The sequence below is a fragment of the Hemicordylus capensis genome, chromosome 3 (genome assembly GCF_027244095.1).
Source record: "Hemicordylus capensis ecotype Gifberg chromosome 3, rHemCap1.1.pri, whole genome shotgun sequence".
Taxonomy (NCBI): domain Eukaryota; kingdom Metazoa; phylum Chordata; class Lepidosauria; order Squamata; family Cordylidae; genus Hemicordylus; species Hemicordylus capensis.
The window spans coordinates 156,772,082-156,797,209 of record NC_069659.1 but is presented as its reverse complement, the minus strand read 5'-3'; the positions used below and the strand labels follow the sequence as shown (position 1 = coordinate 156,797,209).

Genomic DNA, 25,128 nt, shown 5'->3' with positions numbered 1-25,128 from the left:
TAACCTTTTCTGGTGTGTGTCATATTTTTTCACTTTTATATGCAGGCTTGCACAACTTGTGACTCACCAGATAATACTCAGCACATCAGCCCTGTATGGCAGCCCACCAGCGGCTCTAGAAACCTTTACATTTTGTTACCTGCCAGAGCTCTAAAAATAGGAAGGTTGTCAAGCAACTGACAGGGCACAGTGCATGGCTGGTGGCTTTGGTTTAGTTTGGGGTAGAGTCACAACTTCTACAATCTAGCTTTGGTCGATTATTGGAAGATTCTTCATAGAGCTGCTTTGCCTCTGATATAATAAAAACAAAAAAAAATTGGCAAAGAATTTTCCTCTTGTTGTGTGGAATATTGCCTACTGGAAGAAGGATTCAATGAGGCTATTCTCACATGCGGCTAAAATCGGACTAGGGAAGCCCAGCCCGATTTTAGCCACACATGAGAAGCAATGGGAGCAAACCCTCCTGGGTAGTCCGCATCTTAACCTGGGTTTGGGGCACAAAGGTGCCTGAAAAGCAGGTTAAGTGATTGTGTGTCAGCGCAGCGTGGATTTGCACCACACTGACTCACGAGTAGCCTCCTGATAGGTAGACTATAACAAGCCTCCTGGTGTCAGAATTCCCAAGAATCCCCCATGCATTCATCCAATGCCTTCAGGGACTTCCGGGGACCAGGAGGCCCCCAAATCCCACCACTCGCATGGGCTCCATGACTGATCCGGTAATCATCTGGGCAGCCAATCCAGCCACCCAGAGACAACTGAGAGATCATCTGCAGGGAGAGCGGGTCAAACTCACTCTCCCTGCAAACCCCCTTTAGGCAATTCACAGTGCTCATCTGAAGAGCCTCAATGTCTCGCAAAACTAACATTTCAAAAACTACTTCAGCTTCAAGTTCCTACCAATAAAATAATGTCCACTCTTTTCTATTTTGAAAGGACAATAACCAATCAGTAAAATATGAAAAACTATAAGAAATTACTTCCTCCACCAACACTCCTCCAACAACACGAACCTCCTTATTTGGAAACAAGAAAGAACAGAAAACTCATCTGGGGATGAGTAAAGAGGAGCTGAAATTGTGGTAAATCTATTGGTACAATGCATTGTACTTATCTCTGCTTAATCTGGTTTGTTGATTGGCCTATGAAAAACACTAGAAATCAAATCATTCTCAGTAGAGCTCCCACTGAAATTTCACCTAAAGCAAAATTCAAAGCAAATCCAGGGTTCCTCAAGCAAAATATCTGAGCAATTTCAGGGAAAGTAGAGAAATTCCTCAAGGTGGTTCCACATACATGAGCTGTTGTTAAATTTCACTTAATGCAAAGTCTGAAGTAAATTTGCTTCCTGAAGCAAAACAAGTGAGAATTCTTGTGGGAAGTCAAAGCATTTCCATAAGACTAATGAACTTTCTCTGGGGGGGGCGTGTTGCAGCACCTGAATTCTCAACATGAGCTGAAAATACTTCAGACTAAATGATTTTCAAGCATACATGAAACTCTATTTTCTTTGCAGCAAATGGTTGAAAAGCAAAACTGTGCACAGTTTTTTATTTGACAGATATCTGATGATTTCTCAAAAGATAAAGTTCACTTATATTCTGTCCCTTTCACTCTCAGATGTTTATTTTTAAGTCTCTATTCTTGCTTACAAGCATGAGCCAAGATGGAAGAGATTTCTAGTCACTGACTTCTCATGTGACAAAATTGCAGATGAGGTGGCAATAAAATCCAGATTTTCTGGCTCCGCATCTTGTATTATAATTTTCTCTTTTGATGGTGACTAAAAGTAGGCACATAGTCTTCCTTCAAAACAGGATAATTGCAATACTGGAACAATTTTTGGAGGCCCAAGCATTTCCTTTTGTTGCTCATGCTTGTAATCTGCTTTTAGGTCATACGGAAAGAAAAGTATTACTTAGCACCATTTGTTCTTTTTGTTACATCTAAGAAACTCAGGAGCCATTAACTTCTCGAACAAATTAGTGCAAAGCAACAATATAGAGTAGTATCCAGAAGGTTTGGCTCAGGCATGCTGCTTGTTTTGACCTTTTGGCCATATGGACATCACAAAACACCTCTGGTTCAGCAGTGCCTTGTTCTTTACAAATGTAATTGTATATCATCCAGGCTTTGTCCCAGGCACATTGTAAGATGGCCAAAAAACACAGACAGCCTTGTTGATACTGGTCACAGATCTCCATATGGTGGCTCAGGCAATCAATCCTTTAATTATAACTGATAGTGTAGCTTTCAAAAAAGGCTGAGCAAAGCTAAATGAAGGGCTTGAGTTTACGTTCCTCGTGACAACAGCAAAACCAAAATATATGCCATACTGCAGGATAGGATGTAGGCTGCTTACAGAAGACACTGAACTACAACTGGTTTGTACACTCCAGTCAAAGTAATGTTAGGGAAGCAATATTAGTGGAAGAGCAGGAACAAAATCTGAGATCAGGGCTAATGCTGAATAATTTTTAGAGCTGACCAACATCAACATATTTAACTGGTTTGTCATAAATATCAGCTCTCCCCAACACATCACGTGGCAAAAGGTCTTTGAGACTGAAAAGAGTTTCAAAACTGAGCTTTCATAGGACTCTGGTGATTCTGAATGAATGCATTAGCACAGATAAAGAATGGATGAAGTAGTTCTATGATACATGTCATGAAAAAAATGCAGAGAAGAACTATTGTGTAAATCAAACTGCTGCATATATGGTCTTGGAAGGAATACAGAAATGTCTATATGGACATCAATATAAGCAGAGAAAGTATTTTCTTCCTGTCTTCTCATTTTGCCCAGAGAGAGGTTTGCCTGGTGCCCAATTTAATATTTTTGGTGATGGGAAGAGGCATTTTAATTTTCCAAAGCTGTTTAAAACCATATTTTAATCACTAAAACGACCATTTTAGGCTGCTAACTGCTGAGGTGGTATTTAATTTAATTTTTTATTTCATTTGTGTTTTTTTAAAAATGTTGTAAGCTGCTGCTCTGCTATAAAAATGTTTTTTATGGTGTACAAAAACATCAAATAAAGCCCGCTCTCCCTGCAGACGAGCACCCGCAGAGCCCTGAGCGGCCAGATCTGCCGCCCACACGGGCTGAGCCGGCGGGGGCTGCAGGGATCAGGGGCTGCATGGCCCCCGGAAGTTCCAGCATGCCCTGCACAAGTGCGCAGGGCATGCTGGAGAGACACCCGAGCCAGGAGGCTGCTTTTTAGCCTCCCGGTTGGGGGGGGTCTACTTGTGCGTTGCTGTGGCGCAGAGCTGCGCTGTGGCAACACACAATCCAGAAGCCCGGGTCAGCGGAGCTCTCGCTCCGCTAACCTGGGCTTAGGGGAGGATAACCTTAGTGGGTTACCTGCTTTGGTGAGACCGGGCTCGACTGCAAGCCCGGTGGTTCTCATGCGTGGGCGAAATTGGGCTAGGCTCCCTTAGCCTGATTTTGCCCGATCGTGAGAATCGCCTCACTATGTTCTTGGAACAGGAATAGAAAATAGGCATGACTCTCAAGACAAGCAAAGTTAAGCACTCCTTTGTCAATTAATTTCAATGGGAGAGAATTAAGCACAGCTGAGCTTTAATCCTCCCATTGAAATAAATACTCTTTTGGCTGAATTGCACCCTTAGACATCTCTAAAAGGCTTAGTAACCTTATGAGGCAAACCTTTATATGAAACCAATATCTTTCTTCATCAACTTTTATATTAATTTCAATATAATTGCCTAGTTTATTGCTGCTGGAATATTGCACCACAAGGAATAGAAGAGGGACGGTCATACCTTTCCTTGTACTTTTTGTTTGAGATCATAAGGAATACTTAGAGTTGTTAGCAATTATGTCTCCCATCAGATTTCTCCAGATCATTAAACCTGGGATTTTGTAGGACAAAGTAATTAGTGGAAGAAAGAGACCAAGGATACACTTTTTTTAAAAAAGCAGGTATTTCTTTCTATAAAAGACTTTTAAGATAATGTACCTGGGCAGGAGAGGGGGGAAACCTCTCTCATTAAAACAAAAAACAAACAAACAAACAAACAAACGAACAATAAATAAATATAGGAGTTACTTGCCTAGGAGGACATAATTACTATGGCAGAGTTAAATCCACTCAAAGAGATTCATTTTATACAGGACAAATAATATTTTCATTTGTCACATATACTAAAATTTAATGAAAAGTTATGCCTTGCCAGTGTTGGCAACCTCCTTGCTTCTTTAGTTTCAGGGCCTCACAGACACAGAAGGGAAAACACAAACATGGTATGAAATGTAGCCTTTGCCCAGTAAGGAGGCAAAGTACATTAGCCATACTGCTGAAAATTACTGCCCTTTTGTGACTGCTCCACTCCTCACTTCCATGCCATTATGTTTACAAGCACCTATCAGCAGAATGCCATCATATTGTGAGTTTCACACACCTTGTGATGGAACATACATATTGGAGCTGGAGTGTAAGTGCGTGAAAGTGTGTGTTGCCATAGTAACAAGGCATAGAATGCTCGGGGGGAGGGATTAAATAAGGACAGTTGGTTAGGAGAAGACAGTTGGTGTGGGAGTAGGAGTGTTGGAGCTGATTGTTAGGAATGAGAGGTTGGACAAGGTGTAGCAGTACCAATCCGTTGTAAACAATAAATGTATTCTTTTTATTCTACACCTCAAGTTTTGTTTCATTTGTATGCTAAACATATACACCTATCCTGCCCTTGCGAGGCTATATAACCAAAGTGTTGAGTACCAAGAGCAGTGGTGACAGTGAAAGAAAGTAAAAAATGAATAAATTCTCAGAACCTGGAGACTAAGTTGTTATAAATCAACATAAGAACAAATCACCTCCCTGGACTTGAGAGGGGTGTCAGGTTGGGTTCCTGACCCTCCTGCTCCATGTTCATGGTGGCTAGAACCCATTTTCAGGACTACTCCATGGTGGTGGGAGTGGCAAAGAAACGTTTTTTCTCCACATCCATTGTGGAGCTTTTTCATGTAGCAAAGTTATTGCTTCTCACATCCCCCCGTGTAATGGGGGAGGAACTATCTATTGCCTGGTGTGACCAGTTTGCATGCCACTTGGCAGATAAAGTCATTCGCATCTGTGCCAATTTGGACACTAGTGTGGTGGCAGTTCTAGATGATGTGACTTGGGTACCGGAGGCACTTATTATGCAGGGTCAGAACTCTAGAGAAGATTTTGATCTACCTGTTCTAGATGGGGTCACACTTCCCCAAAAGGAACAGGTTCACAGTCTGGGAGTACTTCTGGACTCACATCTCACCCTGGTTTCTCAGACTGAGGCGGTGACCAGGGGTGCCTTCTATCAGCCGAATACGCCAGCTGTGCCCGTTTCTTGAGATCAATGACCTCAAAACTGTGGTACATCTGTTGGTAACCTCCAGATTTGACTTTTGTAATGCGCTCTATGTGGGGCTGCCTTTGTACGTAGTCTGGAAACTTCAGTTGGTTCAGAACATGGCAGCCAGGTTGGTCTCTGGGTAATCTCGGAGAGACCACATTACTCCTCTGTTGATGGAGCTACACTGGCTGCCAATAGGTTTCCGGACAAAATACAAAGTGCTAGTTATAACTTACAATGCCCTAAACAGCTTAGGCCCTGGGTCTTTAAGAGATCGTCTTCTTCAGTACAAGCCCCACTGCCCATTGAGGTCATCTGAGGAGGTCCATCTCCAGTTACCGCCAACTTGTTTGGTAGCTACACAGAGACGGGCCTTCTCGGTCGCTGCCCCAAGATTTTGGAATGCTCTCCCTGCTGAGATACGATCTTCCCCATCTCTGGCAATTTTCAAAAAAACACCTGAAAACCCATCTTTTTGCCCAAGCTTTCTCAGCTTCCTAATATTTTTGGATTTTAATCTCTGGTTATTTTTAAATTGTTTTTAAGTTTTTGTATATGTTTTTAACTGGTTTTATGTTATTGTAAACCTGTTTTATGTTATTGTAATTTGTAAAAGTTTGGGGCGTTATACAAATTTGATAAATAAATAAATAAAATAAATAAATACCATATGGTCCTGTTGTCTTGAATTATTTTCAGTTGGTACAGCCTGATTATGGACAAGATTCTGGGCAGTGTGCAGGAAGCACCATGCACTCTAGACCCTTGCCCTTCATGGCTAATAAAATCTGCCAGGGAAGGTACGGGCAGGTGGTTGGAGGCTATAATCAATGCTTCATTAAGGGAGGGCAGGATGCCATCATGCCTCAAGGAGGCGGTGGTGAGAACATTGTTAAAAAAGCCCTCCCTTGATCCTTCCAACCTGAACAATTACAGGCCTGTTTCTAATCACCCCTTTTGGGGCAAGGTGATAGAGCATGTGGTGGTGTCTCAGCTGCAGAGGGTCTTGGATGATGCAGATTATCTAAAGCCCTTTCAATCTGACTTTCATCCTGGATTTGGGACTGAGACTGCCTTGGCCGCTCTAGTGGATGACCTATGCTGGAAGCTTGACAGGGGGAGTTCTTCCCTGCTGGTTCCGCTGGACCTCTCAGCGGCGTTCAATATCATTGACCATGGTATCCTGCTGGGTCGCCTCTCGAATATGGGGATTGGAGGCACTGCTTTCGAGTGGCTTCAGTCCTTTCATGGGTGGAGGGTCCAGAAGGTAGTGCTGGGGACTACTGATCGACTCCTTGGCCATTGGCTTGTGGGGTCCCGCAGGGTTCAGTCGTGTCCTCCATGCTATTCAACATCTACATGAAACCACTGGGAGAGGTCATTCGGGCACATGGATTGTGTTGTCAGCAATATGCAGATGACACTCAGCTCTATCTCTCCTTATCACCTGATCCCAGGGAGGCAGTGGATGACCTGAATCAGAGCTTGGAGGCTGTGATGGGCTGGATGTGGGCTAGTAAATTGAGATTGAATCCAGACAAGATGGAGGTGCTGTTGATCAGTAGGAGAGCCAGTCAGGATGAAGGGATCCAACTAGTTCTGGATAGGGTTGCACTCCCCTTGAAAGAGCAAGTGTGAAGCTTGCGGGTATTGCTGGACCCGGCTCTGCTTTTGGAAGCTCAGGAGGAGGCGGTGGCCAGAGGTGCTTTTGCACAGCTTCAGCTGGCGTGTCAGCTGCGTCCTTTTCTTGAGAAGGCAGAACTGGCCACAGTTATCCATGCCCTCGTCATGTCGTGTCTGGATTACTGTAACACACTCTATGTGGGGTTGGCCTTGAAAAATATTCAGAGACTGCAGCTAGTGCAAAATGCGGCAGCTAAGACTGTATCCAGAGCTGCCCATTGGGATCATATTACACCAACTCTAAAAGAGCTGCACTGGCTACCAATTCGTTTCCAGGTCCAATTCAAGGTGCTAATTTTGACCTTTAAATCCCTTAACAGTTTGGGCCCTGGATATCTGAAGGACCACCTGCTCCCAAGCATTTCTGCCCGCTTGACCAGATCATCAGAGAGGGCTCTGCTTCACGTGCTGACGGTGAGAGAGGCTTGATCGTCAAGCATGTGGGACAGGGCCTTCTCAGTTATTGCCCCCAGGCTTTGGAATGCTCTCCCAGCTGAAATCCGCTCCTTAATCTCCTTGACATTTTTAGAGGGGAAGTAATGATGTGGCTCTTCACCCAGGCTTTTGAATTAGAGTATTGTTTTTTACTGCTGCTGCTTTGTGTTATGTATTATTATTATTTTATGGATTATTAATTTTATATAGATATTATTTTTATATTTATATTATCTGTACTTTTGTATTATGTATTTTAATTTTTAAGATCATCTGTACCTTCGTATATTAATTTTGCATTGTTTTAATTATACTGTAAACCGCTCTGAGATTATTTTAATGAAAATTGAACAATAAATAAATGAGGAGAAGCACAGAAATAGGAGCTCAGGACACTGAGGCTCATTTCAAATATAACGTTTGTTGCATGGGTAACTGTTGAAATCTAGTCTCACTTTTTTTTTTAAAGGGTTCTAGTGAAGATTTTTTTTTAAAGTGGAAATCCTCTCTCAGGGTTTTCAGAGTTCCCCCAAGGAGAAACTGGAATTCTGGAAACTGGAAACTTAAGGAATTTAAGCATTCCTCCCGAGAGGAAAGAATTGGAGAGTTTGTTTAGATAGGGATCCTAGGAATTGCTATATCTCTAGGATCACATTTGTGAACTCTTTAATTTGTGGTTTGGTTCATGTGAAATAGGTCTGCACAACTTGTGACCCAGCAGACAGAGTGCATCCAATCAGCCTTATAATATAATGTCCCACTTGTTGCTTAATAACCTCTGTTTTTAGCAGTTCTTTCTGGCAACCAAAATCTATATATATAATTCTCCTGGGTGTGCCCAGGAGAAATGCGTCCCGGCAGCCCAGCTGATTGGCTGGGCTGCAGGGGGCGCCTGATTGGCTGGCAGCACACCCAGGAGAATTCGCTTGCTGGGCGGCTGCGGAGGCAAGGCGGCGGGCCCAGGGCCGCGGCGGCGGAGCCCAGCGAGGCGGTGGGCCCAGCAAGGTGGCGGCGTCCCCGGCCGTGAGGCGGGGCGAGGCGGCGGGCCCAGCGCGATGGCGGCGGGCCAGGCCGTGGTGGCGGGGCCCAGCAAGCGGCGGGCCCAGCGAGGCGGGGCGAGGCGGCGGGGCCCAGCGAGGTGGCAGGGCCAGGCCCGGCCGCGGAGGCGAGGCGGCGGGACTGGCCGGGCTGGGCCCGGCCGCAGAGGCAAGGCGGCGGGCCTGATGGCGGCACTCTGGGGCCAGCCGCGGCATTGGCGGCGGCACTCTGGGGCCGGCCAGGCCCGCTGGCGGTGGCGGCCGCACTCTGCCCCGCCGGAGACGGGGGGTGGGAGGAGAGAGAGAGGTAGCCTGGCCTGGCCGGGCCCGGCCGCGGAAGCGAGGCGGCGGGACTGGCCGGGCCGCGGAGGTGAGGCGGCGGGACTGGCCGGGCCCGGCCGCGGAGGCGAGGCGGCGGCGGCTGCACGGGTCAGCTAGTTGTATAATAAATAGAGAGCTAAGAGCGTAAGTGTGGACACCTCCTAGGATTGCATTGTGAAGTCACTTTGTGGCACTTATAGAGCCCTTTCTTATGAGCAGTGAGAAAAGGCTACTGGGTTTTCAGGGAGGAAACCCTAAAGTGCTTACTTCCCAGCAGAAGATCATGTCACCTTCCCAGGGTGGGCGGATCACCCGCCCAGACAAGCACCAGCTCCTGCCAGTAGCTCCAAGGGTCAGGGTGCTAGGACGCATTGCCACACATCGCCCTACCACTGGAGCTCCAATAATGCACCGTGCAATTGTGTGGTGCATTATGGGGATCCTCCCTCCCCTCCCCGAGTCTGCCAGCCATGGCTGCATGCAGCCACTGCTGACACACAATTGGAAAAATGGGGTTAGGAGAGCCCTCACTTTCCTAACCTCATTTAGAAGGGAGGCTTCATAGATGGGTTTGCCACCATGGTGCCACAGGGATTGGGCCAATCCCAGCGGTTCACATGAGCGTGCAAAACCAGGTTGGGCTCCCTTAGTCCAGTTTTGCATGCCCATGTGAATAGCCTCTTAATGATAAAGATCAGTGGTACACTTTGTTCTGGTAAAATGACAGTGTCCAAGGAACGGGCCAGGATCACCAGAAAAAGAGATTTTAGCAAAGTAACAGCTGATTATGAGAAATGGATGTTTGGAACAATACAGCAAAACGATGCTACAAGTAGGATCTGCCTGATCTCAATTCTGCATCCATCAGCACTTTTGAGATCATTACATTCAGTTTCTCCAGGCAATTAGAATGGATGAGAATACATGATGACAAAACATATCACAGGTGACAGCCTGATTCTCACTTACTGTGGATCTAAGCATTTTTAAGGCTGTCTTTGAAAGGTACTTAAATTAAATAGAATACCATTAGCTCAGTCACATCAAGACCAACCGTTTAGCTGTTAGCCAGGGAAAAAACAAAACAAAATCCTGATATAAAGCACTCAGCATACAGGTCTTCTAAGATGGTTTTAAATGTATAATTAAATGCATGTGAATTCACACAATTAGCCAAGTAGAATAAATATTTGCTGATTTTCACAGAGGAAATGGAAGAAAAAAATCTGTCAAACAGGCAGTGCTGTTTAGTTAACCAGTTAAACTAATCCACTAAACTCCAATTTCAATCCTCTTCAACAAATTCATTAAACTTTAGTGTGTGGTGAACTTGTAAAACATGCTCTAAGGCACATTTTCAAGTGGCGATCGTTTTGTCTAAACAGCCAGAAGCATTTTCTCAAGCATTTTATAATATATATTGTACACACTTAACCTTCAGGCAATAAATACCAGACAAAAACCTTTACTAAAGGTTCCCTCTCCCCCCGCCAGCCACCCTCATCACTGACACGGCCAGGTAAATGTAGTCTTTTTTGCCCTTTCGGGCCTCAGTAAAGGTGAGCAGTGGCCATTTTGACCGCCACTACGCATGCGCAAATGCCCTCTGTGAGGCTGTAGGCCATGCCAGGCCTCACAGAGGGCATTTGCACATGCACAATGGTGGCCAAAATGGCCACCACTCACCTTTATGGAGGCCTGAAAGAGCCAAAAAGACTACATTTATCTGGCCGTGTCAGTGATGAGGGTGGCTGGCGGGGGGAGAGGGAACCCTTGCGGACCCCCACCCACCCACAGCTACAGCAAATAGCCTGAAGGGGCGAAAGGTAGTTACTCTTAATTTAAATGTTGTTGTTTTTTTAAAAAGTTCATGGACCTGCTGGACTGGACCGGCGGTTCGTTTCTGGTCTGGGTGGAACGGGGGAGGGGGGGTTCGGTTCGATCACAAACCCACAAACCCCCAGATAGAACCGTCAGACCGTGGACCACCGGACCGGTTCTACACATCCCTAGCAGGAACAGCATTGCCAACAATGAGAAGGAAGATTCCTTCTCTGTGATCATGATGGATGCTGATCTGAAGTGGAGCACTCACTCATGAGAGTGTAAGGCCATGGGGAGACTCCATCACAACTTCTGAGAAGAACTGTCTGTGGGGACAGAGATGTCAAGCTTAAGTGCTAATAATAATTATTATTATCATTATTCACCATGAGCCTCACAACCTGTTAAGATCATCTGGAGATGTTTGCGGTTGCCACCAACTTGTTTGGCAGCTGCTTGGGAAAGGGCCTTCTCTGCTGCTCCTCCTAGACTTTGGAATGTGCTTCCTGTTGAGATAAGAGCCTCCCCATCTCTGGCAACCTTTAGAAAGGCACTGGAGACACATTTATTCACCCAGGATTTTAATTATCTAATTTATCTAATTTAAGATCTAGATCTAATTTGATTGGATTCATGGTTTTAAATTTTTAATATTGGTTTTAAATGATAATGATAATAATCATAATCATTATTGTTATTATCATTATTAATTCAATTTATATACCATCCTCCCAAAAATGGCTCAGGGCACTTTACACCAAAATAAAAACAATTACAATTAACAATTAAAATCAAAACTAAATCAATTGGACAATTAAAATCACTTAAACATTAAAACCATTTAAAACCAATATTAAAAATTTAAAACCATGAATCTAATTAACATCTCCAGATGATCTTAACAGGCGGTGGGGCTCATGGTGAAGAAGACATTATCTTAAATACCCAGGGCCTTAGCTGTTTAGGGCTTTAAAGGTTATAACCAGCACCTTGTATTTTCACCGGAAATGTACCGGCAACCAGTGTTGTTCCTTCAACACAGGAGTAATATGGTCTCTCCTAGATGACCCAGAGACTGAGACATAATGTGTGATGACATCCTCTTCTCCCATGGACCACTCTCACAAAAGTGTCAGGCCATGGGGGCTGGATGGCAGATGCTGCAGCAGATCTGCATACACTGCAACCTCAGCCCGAACCTGGGAATTTTGAAGATCTGTCCCTGCACCCAATGTTTTGCCTGTCTGCACATGTGGCTAATCTCTTTCACATGGCGCTTCAAAATCTCTTTTGGGTCCAAGCAAGACTTTCCACGGGAGGAGGGAGTTGACGTGCAAAAGCTATATCATTAACCAGAGAGAGTGGGGGCCACATGTAGTAGTCCGCTAGCAGCAAGCTGCCAGGAGACCAGGAATGTGGTTCAGTCTGCATGGGCTGCTTTGCTGAGGTGCAAGCACCAAGCAGCATGATGCAAGAGCATCCTAGGTCACAGTGAGGCAAACTCCCAGGATCATTTCTCCTCCCTCATATACATTTTTCCTCCTAGGAAGTCATCATATTCCCTTCCCTTTCCTGAGTGACAGGAAAATAGTGCCCCCCCCCCAATCTTCCCCATAAATTGTGCTTGTGTGGGGCAGTTCTGTTGTGGGGCTCTTAGGAGGGTGGTGGCGCAATTGCTGTCAGAAGAAGCGCTGGCACGCTATGGCATCTCAGGAGATTTAAATGCCCTTTCCATGCTGAAGGCAGGTGGACCGTTCAGAAAAGCACGATCACCCTTGGCATGCCGCTTTTAATATCATGGCCAATGACAGCCATTTGGTGATGTGCTGAAGCCTTGCCTACAGTCTGGTGACACAAGTGCTAGAGAGCTTGCTGGGATGTAGCATCAGTGGACCAGGAAGAGGAAGGGGTTCCCCTCTATTGAAACCGGAGGTTGCTGGTCCACAGTTGGATGAATGTCTGTGATGTGATTTATGGCTTCTAATTGAAACGGCGGGTAGGGGTGTGCATGGAACCGGCTGGCCCGGATGTTATTTTGTCTCAGAAACCATTATGCATTTGAACCTACATTACAGTGAATAAGAAACCCCTGAAGTTATTGTACAAGAATACAGTTATTTTCTTTGGTTTGGGACTTTAAAACTGTTTCAACTGTGTCTATTTACTTCTCCCCATGCTACTATTTGGGCGCAATACCAAAGTTAGTGTTAGAGGAAACCCAAATTAGGATTTAACTAGCTTGATCGGTGCAGACCATCTACGTGCTAGTACTGTATTGTTCCCCTTGCCCCCCCACCCCCTTAATCCAGAAAGCTCCCCACCCCAGATTCCTCTGCTCCTTCTCCTCCCCCTCCCTCCTTCTCCTTGCAGGTCCGGAGCAGCTCGCAACTGGAGCTCCAGCTCCACCCATCTGGAGCAGCAGTGGCGGAGGCGTCGCCACCACCACCATCTCTGACTAGGCTCAACACTCGGGCAGCTCTGCGCTCCAGCCAGCTCCAGCGTGCCACGCATGTGAGTGCACCACATCGCCTTAGCGCTTTATATATCTCTATCTCTATCTCTATTTATAGATAGATAGATTTGGTGGTGGTGGTGTAATAAGTAAATACAGATTTTAAAACATATCAAAGTTTCACAAACATATTGTTTATTTTCAACATCTATATATTTTTATCACTAATCTCCCAGTCCCAACCTTGAGTTTTGACAGGCTCACAAGGCTTTTAAGTCAGGCTTATAAGGTTTTAAAACCTTATAAGGATTTTTGTGAATGAGTGGTGATGCTGTTTGGAGGCCTTGTCTGCAGTTCATGGCTGTTCTGTTTTAATGCTTTTGATTTGGGTTGCTCTATGGCTGGTGTGTGTGTGTGTGTGTGTGTGTGTGTGTGGTGTATTCCTTCCTTCCCAAAATAGCTTATACTATTGTGTCTGTATACTGTTGTGTGTGTACTGTTGTGTCTTATCTTTTAAAAAAGGTGTGATTCAGATGTTTTCAGGGGCTGGTGAGAGTGTCTTTGCACATTGAAAGAGCAAGTGTGTCCCCCTCATCTCCACCATACAAATAATGTTGCATGTGACAAGTGCATTCTACATGAGTGCCCAGTTGCACAATCTCTTCCCCCACCTTTTTTTTTTTTTTGGAGAATGAAATATTGTGCAAACTGAGCACCCTCCTCAGTGGGGAGTGTGCGGAATGTTCACCTCAAAGACTGTATCATACCGTGGTGTGCTTTTACAAGAACTGACTTACCAATTCTCCTGTTTTACTTTTTTCCTCATAACCGCATTGTGGAATCCTCCCCCCCCCCCAGTGAGATTTCTTTCCATATCTTATTTTGTGGGGTGTGTGTTTGCATTCAATTAACTTCTACATGCTTTTGCACTGCAGTGTTTTCAAAAACTCCGTGGCATGAATTATTAATGTTACCTCATCAAAGGCTTCTGGAGATGCCTTTCTATTTTTAAAGAATAAGCAATAGTTATTGCAATTTAAATTTGAGATAGAGTGAACTTCTCAGAGAGGAAAGAAAATGATTGCAAGGAAATGCAGAGACTAACTGTGACAGGAAACAAAAGGCAAATTGTTCATGTCAGCTATGAGTTCTGTGATCCTGTTATTTTCATAGCAGGGACCCCGAGTTTAATTAATGTCCACCAGTCATCTCCTACAAAGTGGTTTAGATGGTTCACTTCAAATGAACATGAAGTTCACCCACAGTAAACAGAGGAACTCCATGGTCAGCGTCTTACAATGTATGGGATACCAGTAGCAACTCCTCCCCTCTTCCTGCCTCCTCCACGCTCCAACTTCCCATCCTGCTGTTCAGAACTAATCCTCAGGTTATGAATATGTGCAACCACATAGAGGATGAACACCAGTACTATATATTTAGATAATCTGTTTCATCCAGAAATACCTGGAGCTGATTTCATTACCACCCACTGTGCCAGGAAGAAGGTGTTCCACATTGGCCTGTATTATGGGAACATAACTGACGTCCAGGTTTGATGCAAAAGGGATATGAAATGTGGGAGATTTTGAAGCAGCTCTAGGTTGAAACAATACAATACAATAAAGGGCATGTGTGTGTATATATTTAAAATACTGATAATTACTCAACTCTGCTAGTGAAGAGCCAGTTAAAATGATCTACTTGCAGACAGTGATGAGTACAAATGGTCACTTTAATATATTTTGGGAGTTTCCTGCCAGCATGATCAGAAGTTCTGGAGAAGCCCTGGTTGATCCAGAATGAAGAGATGACCAGGGCACTTGACACAATCACGACAATGTGCCTTTTCTCTCTTGGTAGAGCTCATGCAACTCCTGGCTTATGATAGATAAGATCTTGGTAGAGCTCATGCAGGTGGGAGAAATGAAAGAAGACAATAGCTAGAGCAGTGGTGGAAGAAAGGTTGTGATGAATCTATGATGAATTTCACTCATTCTCCCACTCTTGTGCTCTCTTTAGGCACCTCCAACCACTGCTATGGGGCTATGGGTTGCAGGTGCAACAGCATCTGCCTAGTACTAGGAACCCCAACCTTGAGGGAGTGGGTGTGGGGGAAGAAAGGGATGCTGGCTGTGCTCCTTGCAAAGCCTGGCAATGGATACGGTTAGATGGGAAAGGGTTGATATGCACACCAACACATCTTTCCTATCTGGACTCAAGCTGTCTGCCTGGTGTTAAGCCAAGTCCCTGTCCACCCCTTCTTCTTGAGGGCCAGCTCCACAGTCTCATGTTCCCTACCAAAATTATTATTATTATTATTATTATTATTATTATTATTATTATTATAACTTTTATACCGCCCTTCCAAAAGGCTCAGGGCGGTTTACTGCAGGGCACTCAAGTCTCACAGGACAGCGGAGTGTGTCCCTCATCACCATGGCAATTGTAATCATTCCTGGCCATGCTGGTTCTGACAGCAGTGTGCGATGGTGCCCATATCACCAGTTAGACAATCACCTCCAGCCTTGCCTCACAATCATGGCTTCCCACCCACCTCCTCCTTCTGACCTGACTGCTGCATCCCTCTCTTGCCCCACCGAAGGAGGTGCCTTACACAGAGTGGCAAAGGGAGGAAAGGAGGTGGAAGAGAGGAAGCCTGTCATGTGTGTTTATAAATGCACATACAGAGCCCTAAATGGCTGTATATGTGTATAGGGAGTGCTTGGGGAGGGCGTCTCGCTGAAGCTGTCTTGCCTGAGGTGAAAAAAAACCTGGAGCCAGCTGTGATGAGTAACGTGCTATGACAGAGGTGTAAAAACACTTGCAAGATGAGTTGCAAGTAGCCAGAAGGGCATGACAGCCTGAAAAAACCCAGACATTTCTGATCTCAGAATGCTCGTGTCCACAGGAATTTTAGCAGTGTGCTTAATTCCAATTTCACTTCACTGTGCTACTTGCTTCAGGAGCTGACTAGCCCTTAGCTAGAAGGTGGCAAGATGAAGTTACTGACAGGCATAAAGTCTGAAAACTGGCACTGAGATTTCGAGAGAGAGAAAATCTTCCTCTTTTCTGCCTTTGGGAGCTCAATGCAATAAACTGCCAGAGGATTAAACTGCTCAATGCATTAAACTGCCAGTGGATCGTGAAGGAAGTATTAAGGGGGTTCAGAAATATTTGACTATAACCTAAAGCGTGAACAGCAATGGAAGCTTGGAGTGGCTACAAGAAAATGATGTTAAATTACTGAGTGAAGAAGCCTTTTCAGTATGTGGTTAGGTAAGTTCTGAGATTGCACAGATTTCCTCCCCCCCCCACACACAAAAAGTTTAGTGTGTGTGGGGAGGGAATGTCCTGGCTTGTCCAGTGATCTTTAAAGCCTCCAAAAGTCTATCTGTGTTTCTCTTCCTCGTGAACTACAGTGGTACTTAAGACAAACTAATTAAGCCTAAGTTTTAGTCATTATTTATTTATTTAATTACATTTGTATCCCGCTCTTCCTCCAAGGAGCTCAGAGTGGTGTACATGCTTATTTTTTATCCTCACAACAACTCTGTGAGGTAGGTTAGGCTGAGAGATACTGTACATGGTTGGCCCAGAGTCACCCAGTGAGTTTCATGGTTGAATGGGGATTCTAACCCACCAGTTTTCTCTGGGTTGGCAAACTGCGCAAATGACCAGCCCACGTGCCTGGGGTTGATGTGGTAGCAAGGCGAGGGAGAGTGAGCAGCCAGGGTGGGAGAGACGAGGGTGAACAAGCTGCAGGGCTGCTCATTCCCACCCCTCCCACCCCCAATGAGTCACCGCTACACTTGGGGCCACGACCTTCCTGGAACGGAGCAGATCTCAGTCTAGACAGTGCCTGGCTGAGAAGCTACCTGCACACCCATAAAAGAAGGAAGATGGGATCAGAGCTCAAAACCATTAAAACACATCTTCCTAAAGAGGCTTATCTGCTGCTTATATCTAGTAGTTTCTTTAGTTTTTATAGTTCTGTTTTTAGCTTTTCATTAATAACTTTTAATTTGAAACTTTTAAAAAAAAATTGTAACTTTAAAAGTGGTTTTAGCCTGTTCTTTTAACTTGTTTAACTATTAATCTGTTATTTTTCATTGTATCTACTTTATTAATACTGTGAGCCACCCTGAGCAGGAGTGTACTGGAGAGGCAGGGTATATATATATATTTTTGAATAAACAAACAAACAAACAAACAAACCCATAAGGACCAAGTGCCTGAAGTCTGCATTAATATCGTGTCTGAAACAGGTATTGGATGTGACTTCCTTGTGACAGTCTTTTGTTGCTGTGATTATGGAAATAGACGAGATCCTCTTGAAGAGCTTTCCAATAAGTCATTTAGGTAAATTTGAGTGCATCATCAAAATATGCTATTGGAGCTAATTGACATCATCAGATGATGGCGAATCCAAGCAAGTCAGCATGCCAGCAGCGAGTGAGGAATCCTGCATACATGTGTGCGCTTCTCTGCATTTACTCATACAATAGCTCACCTGCCATTCTGGAGTCCTAAATTTGGAGAGATCCTTCTAGAGCTGCTCACACTCTGCTTCTTAGCAAACTCAGGTGTATATTAAAAGTAGAGTTGACTATACTGGTGAAAAAAATGACAGGGGAGGCCCTTGAGGCCCCGATAGGTGATCCATATGAGTTTAAAACTTCCACCCTAGTCTCATTTTTAATTGCTGCCACCCACCACCCCTGAGGGTTGCCCTAACCCCACCTTCCTATTCTGCATCTCCACCCTGTCCTCTTCCATCAGAAGCAGATCCTCTGAAGTAAAATTCTGACATTTTCACGCTTGCCAGATTCACAAAGAAAAGGAAACTATAGCTCCCCCCATCTTTTTCAGCAGCTGGCCGGAAAGCAAGTTGCCTGTCCAGAGCAGTCTTCTCCTGTTCACATGGTTACTTGAGGCCTGTCCTCCTTGCCTTGGGAGAAGTTGGCCATCCACCTTCCTGCCTTAAGCTCCATATCAGGAAAGAGACATATTCGTGGGCCTATCAGTCTTCCTAGGCATAAGTATTGGGTCACACACGCTTTCTGGGAGCCTCCTGCCATGAACACTTTATCTTTAAGTGGGAAAGAGCTCAGCTCAGCAGAGACTTCAGAAAATCCCGTGGCCCTGAGTGTACCTGCTAGGAGAGATTTTCTGCACTGGGCTTGCCAGCTGCTACTGATCTGAAAATAAGTAAATTTCAGTGGAAATTATCCCAGGACACAACCGTTGAAGACTGCATTTTGAGGAGAAGCTGCATGTTGTTGTTATTGAGAGTGAAATTGTGGCCACCAAAGTTCACACAGAGCAAAGACATGTGAACACAGAAGGCTGGGCTCAATATTTCTCTACAACAGAAGGACTTCTTAAAAACTAACCATCAGGTTTGGTTCCCCCCCCCCCGCCAGATTTTACCTGTAGTTCCTGATTGTGAAGGCCAAGATAGCCTATGCTCAAGACAGCCTCTCTTAAACAATCTTTCCTGCCAAGTGAGCCTCCTGCAGGATCCTCATGGGTTTCCAAAGGGAATCAAGATTTCAGAATTCCATGGCCAATTGTGAGGCCACAAGATCAGTTACTGGCCACACTGACTCTGTTTCAGGGATGCAGTTCAAAGTGTCAAAGCAGCAGGGGAATCTACCCTTGTCCACCCTGCCTGTTCCCCAAATATTTCCCAAACATTCCCCACCCCCCCAATCTTGTGTTGAAGTCCCTGGCTGGCCAATTCCTCTGCCACTTGGCACTGAGGTCACACCTCTGTTAAGCGTAAACAAAAAGAAAGCCCTTTCTACACAATGTGTCATTAAGTTGTAGAACTCACTGCCACAAGATGTGATGGCCACCTGCTTAGATGGCCTTGAAAGTGATTAGATCCATTCATGGAGCAGGAGAGGTCCCACAATGGCCATTAATCATGAGGACCAAATAGAACGTCTTGAATAGCAGATGCTGGGGACGTGAAATGGGGGAGGCTGTTGCCTTTGCACCCCCCACTCGTGGGCTACCAAACAGGGCATGTTTGACCACTGTGGAAAGCAGAATGGACCTAGCATGGTATGATACAGCTGGGATCTTCTTACGTTTTCATGGATTTGTCCCTAGGTTCCTACTAAAAATCAGTTACCCCTTTTTAAAAAATGTGCCTTTGGTCAAGATGGAAAGGAAAAGAAGAGGCGCTATGAAGGACTAGGGCAAGGTTTATCCAAAGCTTAGAAAAAGGTAAGAAGTGGAGGAGCTAGTATTTATGAGGGGGGAAATGAAAATGACAAAAACAAAAACAAAAACCCAGACTTATTTGCTAAACTTCTCTGCAGGCCAGTTTGGTAATAAACCTCTAACATTAGGCCCATGTTATGTTCAACACTCGTACAATGAGTGTAGAGCATAAACTGGTACTGCACTGTACACTTCCTATATGTATATATCATGCATTTGCAAGGCCTGTACCCCGAGATGCATCTAGGTAATTTTGGAGCCTGGACCTTAATGCCTTTGGAGGCCCCTCTCTCCTGCAAATCATGTTCTGCCAGGTGACCACACCACCCAGGGCAGAGTAAAGAAGATTTGGGAGGCCTCAGGGGCTGTGGAGGCCCTGGACTTCATCCCCAAAGTCCAGGGGTAAGAGCACCTCTGCCTGTACCCAGGTTCACTTTTAAAATGAACACATCTACACAAACACATGCATGAGTGTACAGACATCTGTACATTCCCATAGCATAATGTCTGGATCAGGCTATACTGAAACATAATTAACACCCCACATGAGATATTTATAAAGAAAATTGGCCTCCTGAAACCCTTGCCCCTCATCCTTACCTGTAACCTCACATGTAAATGTATCTTAGCAATGTATGAAATGAAATAGTACACACAAGAATAACTAATATCAATCCAAAATGTTGGGGTTTCTGTACTCCCAATTGTCTGGGAACCATCACCTGCATATCACGAATAAAAGGAAACCATATTTCAACTGCCAGATTATTATGGTTGAATAACTCAGGAATGAATAACTCAGGAATGTATCCTGGACAAACCCTACACACAGTAAATTAGAGAACCTGCTGCCCCAGATAGCACTTACATTTATATACCGCTCTATAGCCGGAGCTCTCTAAGCGGTTTACAATGACTTAGCATATTGCCCCCAACATTCTGGGTACTCATTTTACCGACCTCGGAAGGATGGAAGGCTGAGTCAACCTTGAGCCCCTGGTCAGGATCGAACTTGTAACCTTCTGGTTACAGGGTGGCAGTTTTACCACTGTGCCACCAGGTTTCTGGATAAACCCTCTCCTACCCAGGAATCTACGACTGTGAGAACAGGCTCAATATGTTGTGGAAGCAATGTATAATCTGAGAAAGTCCTTTGATTAACAAGTACTTAATTTATAGAGCTACAGAAACTCACAGGATACATCCCGGTCAAAGTATCCAAAAGATGTACGCTCAAACATAATACTTCTCTTTAGCTGTATGTCTCTTTCCAACTTGTTCTTAGGCTAACACCATACTTGTTGTCCCTTAGATGATGAAGGAACAGCTCAGTCCTCTTTGAAAGCATCCTGCATATATAATCCATCTGCAATGTACTGTTGTCACTGTAATGGATACATTCTGCCATAAAGCTTTACTGCTCATGCGTGTGATTTCTTTCCTTCAAATATTATTTAAAGGTGTAGGAAGGTCATCTCAGTAGCTCCCTTTCCATTCAGGGAATAGATCAGGCTGAAATCATAATTATTTTGATTTTGCCTACTGTGTTTGTACCAGAGACGTGTGAGCTCTCCCATGCCTGCCTGAAATTAGCTCAGAAATGATCCAATCTCTCACCCAGAGCCAGGAAAAAATGCACATAACATTTTGAGCCTTCCTCACCCAAAACACACTTCTCATCAACCTTCTTCTGATACCAATCACATTGACAATCTGATACCAATCACATTGATTTCTGAAGAATTTATTTTTAAAACTTGCTAAAAGTGAAAAGCCCATGTAATCCAGTCTAGTTATGTTTTGGAAAAGCTTTTCCAGCCCAGAAACACAGCACTTCCCTTCTGCAAGAGCTTTGTTGCAGATTTTGTAGCCACTCCAAGCTTCTCTTGCCAATAGCCCTTTAGGTCACGGTTAGATATTTTTGAACACTCCCATTACCTCCAGTACAATTGCAATACACATTAAGCTTCCAATGGATCTTGGTGGTAGTATTCTGGGGGTTAAAAAAACCAAAACCAGAACATGAATTAAAATGCTACTAAAGACTTGACAAGAAAACATGTATAAGGACATTGCATTTCTCTGAATGGCAAAGAACTTTAGGAATGTAAAGAGTTTGGTTACTTGTTCATTTTTTAAAATTATTTTTTAAACCCCGAAACTGTTGTCTGAATCTGTCCTTGGAGAAATTCACTGACATTTCTAGTGGTGTGTATGCTTGCATTTAACTTTCTTTTTTCAACTAAGCTTTAAAGAAATGAAACAGCTCCCTTCTTTAAAGAACTACATTCCTCATTAATGAATACTGACTGCCATCTGCTGGTTCATTTGGGAAATGCATTTGTAGTGTTAAAACCCATTACAAGTATAATTTTTTCTTTTCTTGAAAAGGCAGAAGAACATGTGCTCTTTCTCTTTAATATGATGATGATAGTACTCTATTTATATAGTCTAATAGTGCCTAAGTATTCAGTATAATCTGGTTGATTTCAGTGACTTGAGGATATTAGCAACACAGGATTAATATGTATGTGTGTGCGTGCATGTGTGATATTTCTCGAAAGATTTTCTACACTTCATCGTTGTTGAAAATAGTCTGCATAATTTATTATTTATTATTTAGAGGGTGGGAGAGTGGAAGGCAGAAGAGCACCTACCCAGTGTTGTTTTGATGCTGCACAGCTCGCATGCCCACACAACCAGTGCTGCCATGAGCCGTGCGGCAGTCTGGAGGCTGGGGAAATGCAGCCTGGCCTCCAGAAATCCCACAATGCACTGTGTGAGGAGCCTGGGGAATTGAGTGATTTCCCCATGAGATGGGCCCTCTAGGCAGACTCAGGCAGGCAGCCTGACCAGAAACGTGTGTGGGGGCTGAAATAAGGGGGTACACACATGCCCTCTTACCTCAGTAAAAGCCTGGGGGGCGGGGGGAGAACCCTGGGCACCACATCAGGGCAGCGCCAAGATCGGCCTCGATCCCAGCACTTCTCATGAGCAGCCCTACCCAGGTATGGCTGTGTAGGCCTGGGTAGGGCTGACCATGAGGACAGCATTAGTATCTATAAACTGACCCTTAGCAACAACTACCTTTTGCTGAGTCCACATGTAGGCCCTCATATATCTAGAGGTGGGTAAAGGAAGGCCTCTGTGGCAAGGAAGGCCCTAGTATTGCTTCACATGGCACAGAGGAAGTAGTTTTACGTTTTTAACTGTGTGGTGAACTTTATAGAAAATCCACATTCCAACGTAGGATAATACGCGAGGGGTGTGCACGAAGTGATTTTTGTGATTTAGTTCGGCTCTGCCCTCGAATCTGCTGTCCTCGAATCAGAGTAGATATTATTTGAATTCGATTCAAATTTGAATTGATTCAAATTTGGTTTTTAATGGGCTAGGGGGCAGGGAGGTGGGTTGGGTGGCAGGGTGCCATTGGTGCTGACTACCATCCAAACTGCAAAGCAATCAGACAAATGGTTGATATTTTAAGGATTTTTAAAAAAAGGTTTTAAGTGATATTGTATTTTTCTGCCATAGGGAATGATGGGGATTCAAAGAGGGCCTGTTATTTCCCGTGGGTAGAGCCTAGATTCTCAAAAGCAAGTGGGAGGGGGTAGAGTGCCATGTATGCCAACTACTACCCAAGCTGAAAGTCAGTGAGGTCACCCTGATTTATTTATTTTTAATTTAAAAAAAAAAGAATTTTAGAATCTCTGGTGTTAACTAACTTTTTCTCATAATGAATCCCTATGAAGCAGCAAAGAAACATCTGAGAATCTAATGTGTTTAAACTCTTGGATGTTACATTACTTCTACATAGGGATTCATTATGAGAAAAAGTTATTTAACACATGATAATCTAAAACACATAAATCCCCCCCCCAAACTACTTGAGTACTCCACTGCCTTGTAGCTTGGGTGGTAGTTGGCACCCATACTACCCTACCCTCATTCCTGCTCTGGAGTACCTAGGCACTACCCATGGGGAACAATGGGGCTGCTTCATATCCCCATTATACAAAAATACAAAATCACTTGTTAAAAATCCTTTAAAATCATCCCCAAGTGCCCCACTGCCTTGTGTGTTGGGTGGCAGGTGGTACCCATGGGATATACCCCCCTCACCAACCCTGGAGTACTTAGAAGGGGTGTGCACAAAACCAGCTGACCTGATTCGGTTCGAGTCTGAAACAGACCAGGCCAGTTCAGTTTTGTCCCCATTGAACACCCCCCCATTTGCTTTGAGGGGGGGTTCGTGAATGGTTTTTTAACAAAATCAATACTTAAGTACTAAGTACTCCCCCCGCAAAAAAACGAACGCTCATGAACCCCCCCTGAATGGGTGAGGGGGATTGGTCCGGGGTTAAGCTGACCCGGGGTGGTTTGGCGGGGTGGTTTGGCTAGACCCCAAGCCATCAAACTGAACTGGTTTGATGTCAAGCAGGCTTGACATTGACATTGCACATCCTTAGTACTTAGGTGCTGCCAAAGACGAATAATGGGGCCATTTCAAATCCCCGTTACTCCCTATGGCCAACCCCCCCCCCAAAACCCCCAACCCAATAGTGGAGTTATAAGACTGCTGAAACTTCCATTATTCCCTATGGGGAAAAATCTTAAAGACACGGAAACATCAGGAAATCACAAATAATCAGCCCTTTGCCCAATTCCTTTGGAATCTGGGTTGTGGCAGCCTGGTAGGCACCCACTGTGGCACTACCACCCAACCCACTCTGCTGCCCCTGAATCGATTCCCAGGCTGGCATGCAGTAGCCATAGCAGGCTGGCAGGCTGGGCTCAGGCTGGCAACAAGGCAGGCATAGGCAATGGCATGGCATCATGGCAACTTGAGGCATGCAATGCTGCAAACTAGTTCTCTCTCTCTCTCTCCCGGCAGAAAGGCAGGATGGCAACTACTAACTTGCTGAATGAATTGAAAACCCCTCCTTGAACTCTCCCCCACCCTTGCCCCTTCTTCAACCCTTCCCCTGGCCAATGTGGGGGTCAGTAAAGAGTGGGAAGAAGCAAAAGAGCCAATGGGGAACAAGGAGGGAATTGTCAGCAGGTCAGGCCATGATTTAGGTCACTGATCAGAAGGCTGGAAGGGCGGGAAATTCAAAGAGATGTCAAACACAAAATGGAGACTGACTCAGAGATCACCACAAAATGGAGGTCCGAAACAACAAAACGTTTTGTAGCTGAAACAGGGATGTTTTGTTTTGTATACTAAACTTTTGGATCTGGAAAATTGGTGTTTTGTCTACAAAACACCCAAAACGGGCTGTTTTGGGTACAAAACATTTTGTATCCGAAATGTTTCGCACATTCCTAGCTGACAGGATAGACATCTAGCCTGAGGTGCATCAAGACCAGGACACCTTATGCCTGGAAAACTCTCCAAGAATGCCTGCATGATACCACCTCTCTCATCTTTTCTGTGAAGCCTCTGAAGCTACTCCTGAATACCTATCCACTATTGTGACTAAGTACTTAGAACTAAAACAGGCACGTTTCCCATTTATCTCACCCTCTCCTTCCTCTGTCATCTCCCCTGTGTCACGTTTCAGAATATAAGGCCCTTATCCTCTTGTACAGGGACGTATCCTCTTGTACTATGTAAAGCACCGCTTTCACATTGAGAACGTTATACAAATAATAAACTCACCTGAAGTTAGAACTAAACATGGGTGGTTGGGTGGGCTGGAGTTCACATCCACCTAAGGGCGTAGCAAGGTTGGAGTGGGCCCAGAGACAAGATTTTAAAATGGGGCCCCCCCCCAAAGTCCAGGGCCT

At 44.7% G+C, this 25,128-nt stretch overlaps 1 long non-coding RNA gene across 1 annotated transcript in view; it reads right to left on the bottom strand.

The window, feature by feature from the left end:
* Positions 1-25,128, bottom strand: part of LOC128349849 (uncharacterized) — a 181,160-nt gene that overhangs the window by 155,140 nt on the left and 892 nt on the right. The gene's annotated exons all lie outside the window — the stretch shown is intronic.